We start from the raw sequence: 12,751 nt of genomic DNA, 5'->3' as shown, positions 1-12,751 counted from the left end.
TCTCCTGAGCAGTAAGCTCTGTGTAACCCTTGCCCCTTTAGTAGCCCTCTTGCTGTTAGGAAGTCTCTCAGACTGCCCACCTTTCTTTTGTCCCAAAGCAGCCAGATATGGGACCCTGCTTTCTACAAGCAGCTGAAATCTCAGTCTCTCCAGGTATTCTGCCTGACTTAGCTTTCCAACCCCCTAATCACGAGAATACCATGAAAGCACCATGAAATGTAGGTTTCTGCTCTCAAAGCAGATCTCTAGGGCCAGGTGTTCAGCAGTCCCATTCTGTTTCTCTTCCTCCCACCAGTGAGCTGGGGTGGGGGAAGGGCTTGGGTCCTGCCAGGCCATAGCTTTGGTACATTACCTTGTTCTGTGAGGTTTATTTTTTTCTCCAGGTATATGCAGTTTGGCACAGCCCTCTTTCCTGTTGCTCTTTCAGGATTAGTCATATTAATTATATTTTTGTATTATATGCAGTTTTAGGAGGAAGCCTCTGTCCCACCTCTCACACCGCCATCTTTAATCCTCTCCTTCTCATCTTACTATTTTTTACATGAAAAACAGCTTTTCAATTTCTAAAATGCTGCATGATTGAATGCTTTGGATCAGGTTTGAATCTTAACATCATTTCCACTTCACTAGGTAGCATTTAGAGCAAATCTTCCTTGTGGTAAATATCAGATAAACCAATGTTGCACACAAATAAATGATACCATTTTGAAACAGCTACTAGGTGCCCAGGGTGATGGCACCTGGCCAGCTGGCATTTCATTAGTTAACCGAGGGGCAGTGGTTAGAGTTATACAGTGCTGGGCTCTGATCCCAGGCTTTCTGCATGATGAACCCCTTCAGGTCACCTGAACTTGTGGAGCGTCCATGCTTGCATCATTCCCATTTTACAGATGAGGACATCGGTGCAGAGAGGCTAGGTGACTTGCCTGAGGACACACAGCTGGCCAGTGGCTGGTCTGTATTGCCTCCTAAACATATTAAAGCAAAGAGGTGCCTTTTTTGGCAACTTGGCTGTGATGTTTAAAAAGTGACAATGCCAGATGCTTTTGAGGATGTAGAGAAAGAAGCACTGCCCGTGGGAATCCCAGAAGGCAGTTGGCAACCTGAATCAAGGGCTATAAAAGTCCTGTACCAGCTGATCCAGGTATATTTTGCTCCTTGGAACAAACTTCTGTGAAATAATGCAAGCTGAGCAGTGACATCCTTCGTGTCCAAGGATAGTCACCACCGAGTCTCGTGAAACATCTGTGGGGGATGTGAATGATGCAAGTGATGGAATGTTTCTATAATGACAATATCTGAATACCACAATTTAACAAAAAGGTCATATTATGGAAGAGGTTGCAAAATAGAACCTAGGAAAAACAAAATAAAGTCACAATGTTACACGTGTATATGAAGCTTATATAATATAATCTGTATATAATACACATAATAAAGTAATACCCTAAAATAAACAGGAAAGTCAGGTTACCAAACTATGAACAATGTTATTTCAAAGTGGGGCTCCACGGGGAGGGTCTATAGTTGGTATTTATCTTGGGGCCTTTTTGTATTTTCTGCAGGAGGTGTGCATGGATGTACCATCTCAGGAGTCAGAATGCCATCCCTCCACTTCCCACAGTTGTTACAGAGGAGTGCAACCAGCTTAAAGTCTTTGCCTTTTTCTTATTTTTGAGTGCAGAGGCTTTGGGAGGAAGAGGCAGAGCGCCAGTAGGTGGTGCTGGTGGGCAGTGATTGCCTGAGACTCGAAGAGTGCTGTATGAGCCAGCCCCTCCCAGATGACATCCAGGTCCTGGGTGGTCTCTGCATGGGGCTCGGCTCTCTGCAGCGGGAACAGGGGAAGTGCTGAGCTGGACGGGGGGGGAATTACTACCATCACATGCACTTAAGCCCACCTAAGGCTTTACAAAGCCTACCCTTAAAAATTGTACTATCTCAGGCACATGGGAAACAGTAGAACCAGAGAAATGCAAGACGTGGTGAAGGTGTTGGTGGAGAAACAGTGGAAAATTTTGCCAAGAACTCTATGCAGCCAGTATTCCGAGGGGAAAGAAGAGCAACCTGGGAGAAATAAGACAAGTTCTGTCAGTCCAGGCCCTCACCCAGAGGGGAGATGAGAGGAAGTCACAGCAAGGACAGTGACAAGGACAGAACAGTCTACACCAGGAGCTGGGCACAGAACCTGAGATGGGTGAGTGGGTGGATGGACTTGTGGATGGATGGATGCATGAACAGACAGGAATGGAGGGATAGACCGATGGGGTGGGCCTCCCAGAAGGAAAGGAAAAGATTTTTCCCCATTCATGAGAATAGGTATATCTGTTCAGTTTAGCTACATTCTCAGTGTTTGTCAGCTACCTTTGAACTGACAATAGTCATGATACAGTGATTCTAATCGCCACCCTCATTCACTCAGCCTGACTGTGCTAAGGGCCTCCCAAGTTCTGTGTTTCAGTCCTGGCTGTGATACCATTACCCAGGGTCACAGATGGGGAGCTGCCACTGGAAGAGGGGACACATTCCCAAGGCTCCCCCAAGCTGAGCTTGTTGCACACTTAACATGAGCCACTTAGAAGTAGTCAGGACAAGTTGGCTCATGCTGCTGTAACAAGCACATGGAAAATCTCAGGCTTAAAACATAAGTTTGCTCCTCAATCATGTTAAACCTTACAAGTCACCAGGAGCCTCTGTTCATTGCAGTTTCGAGGTCCCTGGGCCGAAGGGAGCTCCATCTCAATGCAAGCTTCTGTGGTTGGATGGAGAGACAAGGAAAAGATCATGGAAAAGCCAGTGTGGCTCTTAAATACATATGTATTCCTCTTGTCAGAAAGAGAACTGATATTGTGAAAAATAGGCATTGTTTCATTTAACTCTTACAGCGCTATCTGTTAGGCACCTTGATGCTAGAGGAAACAGTTTACACTGCATATGTGAGGTCACCCTGCTCCTGGGTGGAGGAGTGGGATTCAAGCTCAGCTTGGTAGAGCCCAGACCCCAACTCTCGAAACTCAACACCCCACAAAGGTTCACTTATGTTTCCAGAAGTGTACCCATTGGGTTTTAATACTGGATTTCATCTTACATAGATCTATGTGCTATAAATACATCATTTCTCAGATACTGCATATCAAGGAAATGAAAATTTTCGATCCCCAAATTTAAGACATTTTAAACAAAATAGGTGTACACAGTCTCAAATTATATTCAAAATACAATTGGTAGAACTCCAAAGTCCTGTGTAGCTATTTTGAAAAGGCCACCTAGTGTCAGCAAGAGTGTTGAGAGTCTCAGCTGTCCCTAAGGTATTGTGTTCAAAACAAAAGTTACAACAGTTCCACCAACTGTCTGACGGGGGGCCATGCTTTAGAACTTTCGAACTAACATGGTAGTTTTCTCTGTGTATAGAGCAGGTTCCCTGTTTTTAGTTACATTTTAGGAAATTGATTGTGGGGGGTCTGGGTTGACATGTAACATGCAATAACTTTTCTAGTGAAAAATAACAGAAAATGGGATCCCACAGAACAATTTCTCACAAAGCTTGACTTTTTCAGGAAAAGATAGCTGAGACATTATGTGAAAGATACTGTACAATGGACTGCAGTTTATAGTAGAGTAAAAAAATATAGCAAATTCTTGAGCCCCTGGCATCAAATAAAGGAAATAAGGTATACATGTCTGAGTGCGTGTTTTGGAAGTTGTCCATCTGAATTAAAAAACACAGACCAATCAAGGCCACATGTCAGGATGAGATGTTTCCAGAGACCTGGAAGCGGGGTGTCCCTCAGACGCATTCTGCACACTGTGGCAATAAACCAGGGAGCAGCACATCCCTGTGTTAATTCACATTCGTTGATACATATTGGTGATACATATGGATATTTAGTCAATGAAAGCATAATGGGAGACCCTGGGGAAGCCTCTTACATGAAGCGTGAATCTCCACATTGCCACATAGTGATTTTCTCTCTCTCCAAAGGCAGATGGCATTCCTAGGCTGCAGGTGTTGACCATTGTTCTTGAGAATGGATCACAAACCCCTTTGCCCACCTTCCACAGCATGGCTGGTTTGGGAAGCTACAGAAAGCTAGGGCTGTGTAACAAACAATCACAGGTTTCAGGGTCAGGGCAGACTGAGCATCAGTTTTCCTATTGCGGGTGTAGAGGTCGACTGTAGGTCAGCAGAGTTGGCCAGACATGTACAGAGGGCTCTGCTTCAAGCCAGGGTTCAGTTGGGGTCTCCTCCAGTGTCTCACCCACCCAGCCCCCAGATCTCTTTCAGGGATGCATTTCCCCTGGGCCTCAGGAATCTGAGCAGCAATACCTCCTCTATGTGATATACCAGCACTTCTACAGTCACCATAATTTACCTGTTTGGACTCCATTCCTCCATGGTTAGCTCTGTGCATACTATAATAAAAACTAGGAAGATTCTGAGGTCTTTTCCCCACTGGAATCTATCTAGAGAAATTTCCAATAGTTTGGGCATTTTGGAATCATAATATCTTAACCCAGATGAATAGCTTTCAGTGGTAGAATTTTTGAACCACAAAAAAATCAACTGTGGAATGAGATATGTTTACATTGGTGTTCCACCCTGGTGCTCTCACAGATACCCTATCGTACTTTGCTGTTCCTGCTCCTGAGAGCCCACTGGCTTCTTTAGCTCCAGTCTCACACATTTTCGTTACTATTGCTTCTCAATCATGCATTGGGCTCTAGTGTGAGCAGCGAGCACAGCTTTGACTATTTTCTGTGCCCCATATTGGGTTAGGCTGAGAGAATCTGTTTCAGGAACTCATCATCCTTTTTGGATCTGTCTCGACAAGCAAACCTCACGCACAGCATTTTGGCTGACATTAACATTTGCTATTCTCTGTGGAGTCCTGGGTTTATAACTTTTCTGAGTGTGATCCTATCAGCTGGCTGGGCAAACAGAGCAGGCAGGAGAGCCACCAGCCTACAGAGACGCATATGGGAGAGCAGCTGAGCGATCCGGGGGAAGCAGGCTGGAGCAGCTCATCCTTTATTTATCAGTGTGATGGAAATTCTTGCTAGAGTGTTAGATATACTTTATGTTAGGGTCATATCTTAAATATATTTGCAGTGTATTAATAATTAAGCTGAAGTGGGAAATGTTCAGTTTGGGGCAGGAAAGTAGGAATCATTAGCTTTATGCAGAGAACCCTTCCAATGGGAATTCTGCCTGAATCAGGACTCAAGAATTAAGTTTATAGTTTAACTGAAAATTATCTTTTTGTGGGAGGACAGAAAGGAACCCTGAGAAAATACAGTAGTATATTTTATCACAGCTCTTTTCTTGAGCCAAAGATAAAAAAGGAAAAGAATTATTGTCATATCAATTTTACATGGGTTTTATATTAAAAACGGGTTTGAAAAAAGCAATAGAATGCACAATTAACAGTGTCTTAAACAAGCAGAGCTTAATTTTTTCTCACATGGAAAGTTTGAATGTAAGCAGTTGCTGGCAATGGTTCAATGGCTCAATATCAGGGCTGTCATTATGATTCTCTTGGCCTTTCTCTCATGATTATAAGATGGCTGCCACAGCTCCAGCCATCACATCTGTGTTCAAGACAGGAAATAGGAGAATGATGGATAATAGTAATCTTATCTAGTCTCTTTTGTGAGGAAAGCAAACATTTTTCCAGAATTCTTCCTTCCTGATCCCCGTCAGTCTTCTGCCCACAGCTCATTGGCCAGAATAGTGTAGTATGACTGCTTCCAGCTGTAACAAAGTCTGAGTACATTACCACTCTAAATTAATCAGTGTTGATACAGAGAAAGGACAAATGGGTATTAGGAAGGATTAGCAGTATGTGCCAAACCAAATTTTGTACGACCCTCAGCATCTCCCCTTCCTTGTTTTAGGAGAATTCCTCATCCTGTGCCTCCCCTGGGAAAATGATAACACATTCTACAAGGCTGCTTCCCACCAAATCTAAAGGGCATGCATTCCAGGAGAAACCCAGCCCCTGCAGCAGGTGCCCAGGGCTGCCAAGCATGGCAAGCACCCGGAATTCAACATCCTAGAGATGAAGAGGGGGGCCCAGGGCACCTGCTTTGGTGCCTCAGGGTAGGTTCTCTTTGCATTATCGCCTGTAAATAAATGAACCTGGGGAGTGTGAGCTGACAGGAGTGATTCAAAGACAGGAGCTCTGTCCTTGGGGGTGTCTGGGTTATTTTTCTTCTATTTTTCTAGATTTTTCTACTATTCTTCTTTAGCATTTTATTTATTTTATTTATTTATTTTATTTTTATTATTATTATTTTTTTGCTTTAGCATTTTAATAGTGGGGGTGGGTCTTAGTTCACCCATGGGTCTTAATTTGTTGACCTGTACCTTATACCACTGTCAACTGGTCTACTCCTAAAAAAACAGGAACTTCCCTTTATGGGTGATTTTCTAGTCTATAGGGTCTTACCTAGAAGGTTTAGGATCTTAATTCTTGGTGTATAGATTTTTGAAGGATGAGTCAAGTTATGCAGCAGCCGAGGCACAATCTTGAAGGTGTTGTGACATCAACTGAGGTTAGAATGTCTGTGTCCCCTGTGTTAAGAGTTTCCCCCTAGAAACTGTCAAGAAGAGGGACCCCAGTCAGGGACCAGGTGTGTGTTTTGTTTGGTTTGCACGGTTTGAAATTAATCTGAATTATTTTTGGTGGGGTTTGAACTCCCCCAAGTACTACAGGGCTCACCAATCCCCCCTCTCCCACCCTCTCCCACCCCTTTCTCACACTTATGGTTCTGCTTGACCCTGAAAGCATGTCCATTTTCCTCCCCTTTGTGAAGTCGTCACAAGTAGGGAGTTGTTTCAAGAATTCCTATCTCTTGTAGCCATATAATGCTAAATCCCAGAAGGAAAATCAACCAAATAAGATGTTTATATTTCGTGCTCCAATTAGCCATATTCCAAGAAAAGGACCATCGTTGCTGTAAGGCACACTCCAGGGAACCAGTTGCTCTGGAAGGGTGCAGGTTGTTAACTTAATTTGTTTAGCTCTGTTTGGTTCTGAAGTGGGTGCTGTGACCTGAAGCACACAGGCCAGTTCTGCATCCCAGTGCTGCACTGGTTGGAGAATCTGGGTAGTTCATGAGCCGCCGACTTCTAGTTCCAAGCTATGTGAAGATGGGCACCAGATAGCCGGCTGCAGAGGGGAATGAGTGTAGGCTCTATCTGGAGGACAGCAGACCTGAGTGTTGGCTCAGGACAATTTGTTGGTTTGTTTTTCAGGGAGGGAGCTTTGGTGGAAGATTCCCACAGTAGGACTAGCCTGAGATTATCATCCGTCATTCGTGAGATCCATCAGATGGTTCTGTCTGGAGTGGATTCTACTCCTGGGTCTCTGGTGGAGGAAGCAGGCATGTCAACTGGTGAAAACACATTGAACAAAGAGATTTTATACCAAGTTCTGGAAGATGTGCAAGACTCTCTTTTAATCTAACAGGGTGTTTACATGGATGGAAAGCCACCTCTCGATGGAAACTTATTTTTAAAAGTTGAAATGGATGCTGCATCCTCACATTCTGTGACTTTGATTTTTGAGTTATTGGAATAGTCCAGAAAAAGTTGAGTTATTCCGTTAAAGAACTCAACCACAGACTCTCTCATGCCGAGGGAATGTTCTTTTCTCAAAGAAGCTGGATGCTCCCAGAAAATGAGGAGACTCTTCTAGGAAGAGAGGTCATCAAATGAATAGAGGGTTACAGGTGGGCTGTTGTCAGGAGGGGTCCAAGCGTCACCACAGAGCTCTCTCCTGGGTTTTCTGCCCTGGGGTCTTCTCTGAGGGGTGGGGTCACTCAGGCTGCTGCCCTGCCATGTGTCTTCCCCTTCCTCCTCTGCTGTATAATACGCTGTATGTATGGTCTGCCCATGTGCTTGGCAGGTGTCACGGGACTTGGGTCATGTGACTCTGAGCCTACACACTCACATGCTCCCAGTGGCCAGGCCGGTCACAGGCTGAGGCGAGCTGGAGCCAAAGGATGAGGAAGTGGGCCAACCTGGTTTTTCAGCAGAAGCCAGAAATCTAGATATGGGTACGCAGTTGCCAGGATTTTAAATCTCATCATCAAATTCAATTAAAAAATTGTATGGACCAAACACAAATACTGTAGATGTCAGTCCAACTACAGAGGACCTGGGGGGATTCTGCCTTTATTTCTCTGTTAAGAGACTGGCTAATACCCCCACCAGGGCTGGACAGGGAACCCCACCTCATCTGTCCTTGTCTTCTGTTGTTCAACTTGGACCGTTTGTCACGTGTCATGCCACCTTGCCCATCGAGGGCCTGGCAGGCAGCTTTGGGAGTTCAGAATCCCTGTGACTATTTGCTGAGGAGACTCTCTTTGGGGAATTCACCGTGGGCTGGATGCTCACCCACGGTGCTGCTGGGAGAGATGCCTCTCCAGCGCGTCACACTGCTTCGTGCCTCCTATCAGCCTGTGACAGGGCTGCGGGCGCCACGGCTTGCTCTGTGTTCCGAGCCTTTGTCCTGCCATGGTGTGGCTGGGTGGGGGTGGTGGTGTGGTGCTAACTGCATGCATGACATGCTGTGCGTTTTGTGGATCACTCTCAATAAACCTGTGTAATTGTCTTTGCCACTTTAAACCAAACGCTGCACAGTGGAGACCCACACAGAGTTAAAATAATTGGGTGAGGTCAGATAAAAACACAGACCCCCCACCCCCAAATCATCTCAAAGAATCAGAAGATGGCACTCCCACAGGGTGGTCCTGAGCAGGTCACTTGCCTGTGTGTCCTTAGGGCATCCTCTTCCTTCCCTGCTGCTCTGAGCAGCAGGGCTGGCCCCTGAAATTACATGCCCCGGCATCCTTCCCAAGTGACTCCAGGGGGCTCAGCCAAGGTGGGGTGTCGGCCAGAGGCTTTGGAGTGGGCACAGAGGAAATCCAGCATGATTCTCCCCCTCCCCTGCTCAGAGAACCGCCTGCAGCGTGGCTGTGTCTCTGTGGCTTCAGCTCCATCAGCTACCATCTCCTGTGCGGCCCAAGCTCTGAGGACAGCTCTGTCCTGGGGCCATCTGAGCACCCTCCACACCCCAGCTATCCAGTGGGTTTTGCTCTTGCTAATTGGTGGTATGCCTACTGTAGAGGTTGAATTGTGTCCCCCAGATTCATATGTTGAAGTCCTAACCCCGCAGGACCTCAGAATCCTTATAAGAGATTAAGACCAGATGTGCACAGAGGAATGACCATGTGAGGACATGGAGAAGATGCTGTCTACAGGTCCAGGAGAACCAGCGCTGAGCTTGAATTTCCAGCCTCTGGGGCTGTGAGCAAACAGATTCCTATTGTTTAAGCTGCCCGGTCTGGGCACTTTGTTGTGGCCTCTCCAGCAGAGTAATGTCCTCACCACGCCATGTTTGGCAGTGGGGACTGCCTTCTGTTTATGCAGAAATTGACTAATTACACCATACCTAGTATTTCATCATTTGTATGATGGTAGAATTTTTATTATTTTTATTATGGTGGAATTAAGTGGAAAGTGAAATATTTTTAATAGCCAAGTTTCTATTAGAAGGCAGAAGGTAAGAGGTCCCTGGAGGGACATAGCCTTCCTACCAACAGTCTGTCCCACTCATTTATTAACCTGTTTGGTCCCTGAGGGACCTGACTTTTCAAACCTTGACTCAAACTGTAAGCTGTTGTACTAAAGCAGCATCTAAGGAAGACAGGGCGTTTATCTTTTCTTAGTTGTTGGGTTTCCTGAGTTGCTGGGTAAACTGATGTTGGTCTCACCACTGGAACCGTCTCTGTACTTGGCCAGAAACACACGCAGTTTTGAGATTCCTGATGGGAGTTTCTCAAGCAACTAAAGAACACTCTCAGGAAGTCTCTCTCTTGCTCATTGCCCAGGAATGGTGAAATATTCTTCATTTTCTTTTCATGTGAACAAAAAAGGAGGTGAAGGGGTTCGTCGCCACCCAAGGATGTCCCCAGGGCTTCCAGGGGTCTTCGCTGCTCTGCCTTGTTGGGCTGTAAGCCACTCTTCCCATAAATTTTGGAGAAATTCTAATGCTGGAGGCAATACAGACCTGAAGGGAGATGCACAACTCTAAGCAGAAGGAAGATGAAGTGAGAGAAAACGCGTCCCTGAGCCTTTGGGTTTGCATGTTGTGTCTTCATGAACATGAGAACACCGGCTGCTCCTGATGACAGGCCATGTGGGCGGGCCAGCCATGTGTCCCTAGGTCTGACAGCTGTGCTGTGAAGACGCTGGCCGCCAGGCCGCCACCTGCCTCCTGCCCCTGCCATTTCTGACACGAGAGACCAAGCAACCTTGTGGTGTCTTTCCCAGGCTCATCTTCTCCGGCCAGCCTCTTTCTTGTTGGCTGCTGTCACACTGTGTCACTTCGGAGAGTCGGCATGTGTGGCTCTCTGGTTGCGGGGACCTCACCTTCCTGCCCAGGGGTGATTGGTGACCCTTTGGACACACAAGACATGGGGGCTCTTGGCTCTGCCAGGAATCACCAGAGGCTCTCATCTCTGAATGAAAGGAGAGGGGCTATAACCCGTTTAATCAGAGCCACAGTGTGACTTCCCCGCCCCTACTGCCTGGGCTCTCTGCAGATCTGCCCAGCTTCAGGCATGTCCCGGGCCCAAGGAGCAGTTGGCTGTCCCCCTACCTGGAGCACTTTCCTTGTGTGCACCTTACTCCGTCACTTGTCTCAGGTCCTGCTCCACTGCCAGCTTCTCAGAGTGGCATGCCAGCTTCTCAGAGTGGCATGACGTTCTGTCCCCCTGGCCCACCTTGTTCCCCCATGGCACCAATCACCATGTTCTGTCTGCTGGCTTTTGTTTGTATTCTGCCCACCTCCCTGTCCTGAGCCCATAAATGTGGGAAAGCAGGGCCCAGGCCTTGTTCTCTGCTGGATTCTGAAGACTTAGAGAGTGTGGCCAGAGGGAGAGCTGGGAAGCACTTCTTGCCTGAATGAATTTCTTGAGTGAATACATTTAAATAGAGGGTGAGCCTTACATAATTCCAGGAAACACTCTCTCTGGCTGGGTGTTTTCTCTGTAGCTCAGAACAGTGTGTGATGGGAATCGTGACCGACACAGGCCTTGAGCGTGGGAGCTCCTCAAGCCAGGTGTCTCCCTCCATCTCTGTCTCCTATCTTCTCCTGGAAGAAAGCCTGTTTCTCCAGCAGAAGGAGCAGGTGTGAAATGGGCACGTGTAAGGTGGGCAGCACTGCTTCTGAGGCCTAAGTTGCCTGAGAGCTGCCGGTGGGCCACGGTGCTGCCCTGTGCCTGGAGGAGTGTAGCTCCTCTGATGCAGTCGTTGCTGCTGGGCAAGAAGTTGGTGGACACAGGCAGCTGCTGAAGCTGGCTCAGAGCGAGCTGCGGTGGCTGCACACCCCAGGTGAGCCCCCTTCCTGGAGCCTGACGCCCAGGGTGGGGGCTGAGATCTCTTCTGTTTCTCACGTGTGAAGTATTGTTTTGGCAGATTATCAAGGGCCATTTTTCTGGTGGGCTGCTTCCCTGCATCCCTCTGTATTGCAGTAGTTTGATGTGTTCAAACTAAGTTTATACAGTATTATGGGGTAAGCTTGGTACAAATAGTAACAGTAACATATCAGCTCTGGTATAAATGTTTTAGAGGTTTACACTACTCTGCATTACGTCTGCCCCAACCAGTAAAACAAAATGTTAGATAATGGGCCCTTTTTCTGTATGTCCTGTGTGGGTGTGAGTGTATGAATATATATATATATATACACACATAAATGTATATTCTGTGTGCATATGCACACATATATAATTTAATATATATTTATTGCATAATATATTAAATATACATTATATATTTAATGTTTATTGGTTATATTTTAAAATATCTGTAAAAATTTTTTAATGTAAATACAGTGAAATTTACTCTCTTTAGGGTTACAGTCCAATGAGTTTTAGTAAATAAAAGCGATTTGAGTAAAAAGAAATAGTAATATATGCCCATAGTAAAATAGTCACACTGTACCCCAAGTAAACAGGATCTTTTAATAACACTTAGTCCCTAGTCCCCCTAGAGGTACGCACTCTTAGCACCCAGAGTGAGCTTCCTGAAACAGTCTATACATAATACGAGCATTCCTCTTTCTATGTGTAAGCAAGAGGGTACACACCCTCTTCTCTTTTCTTTTTTCATTTAGTATGTTTTGGAGACTGTAATTTAGCAATGCCTCATTTTTTTTTTAGTTGGTGGTGCTGCACTGTGCATTTACATCATTTGCCAATTTTTTATGTTTGATTGCAGGTCTTATTGATTTATAAGAGCTCTTTATATATTAAGCAATTTAGTCTCTAGCTTGTCAAGAGGCAGATTTATCACGGAGCCAGTGAAGTGTACATTTCAGAGACCCTCACTTGTATAAACCCTCACAAGACCCTGAAAAGATCCTAGCAAAGTGTTTACAATATTCACTCAGTATTTTTATCTGTAATTATTCACAATGGTTGTATCTGTCCGCTGAGACTTTCCCTCAAGCCAGCATTGTCAGGCAGGCTGTGGGCATTTTCGAGACTTAGTGAAGAGGCAACTCAGCTAGAGTCACATTTAATTTGGATTTAGTGGGATATGTCGAAATGTTTTTTTTGTCACTTTTGGGTATAAAAAAGCCAGTCCGTGGGAAATTCCTCCAATGCTCAAATGTAAACCTGTAAGTGGTGGCGGTGTGTGTGTGGCAGGGGAGAGTACTCTTTTTTCTCATGTATGGCCAAC

Source organism: Manis javanica, chromosome 15 (genome assembly GCF_040802235.1).
Source record: "Manis javanica isolate MJ-LG chromosome 15, MJ_LKY, whole genome shotgun sequence".
Classification (NCBI taxonomy): Eukaryota; Metazoa; Chordata; class Mammalia; order Pholidota; family Manidae; genus Manis; species Manis javanica.
Note: the sequence above shows the minus strand (reverse complement) of the source record.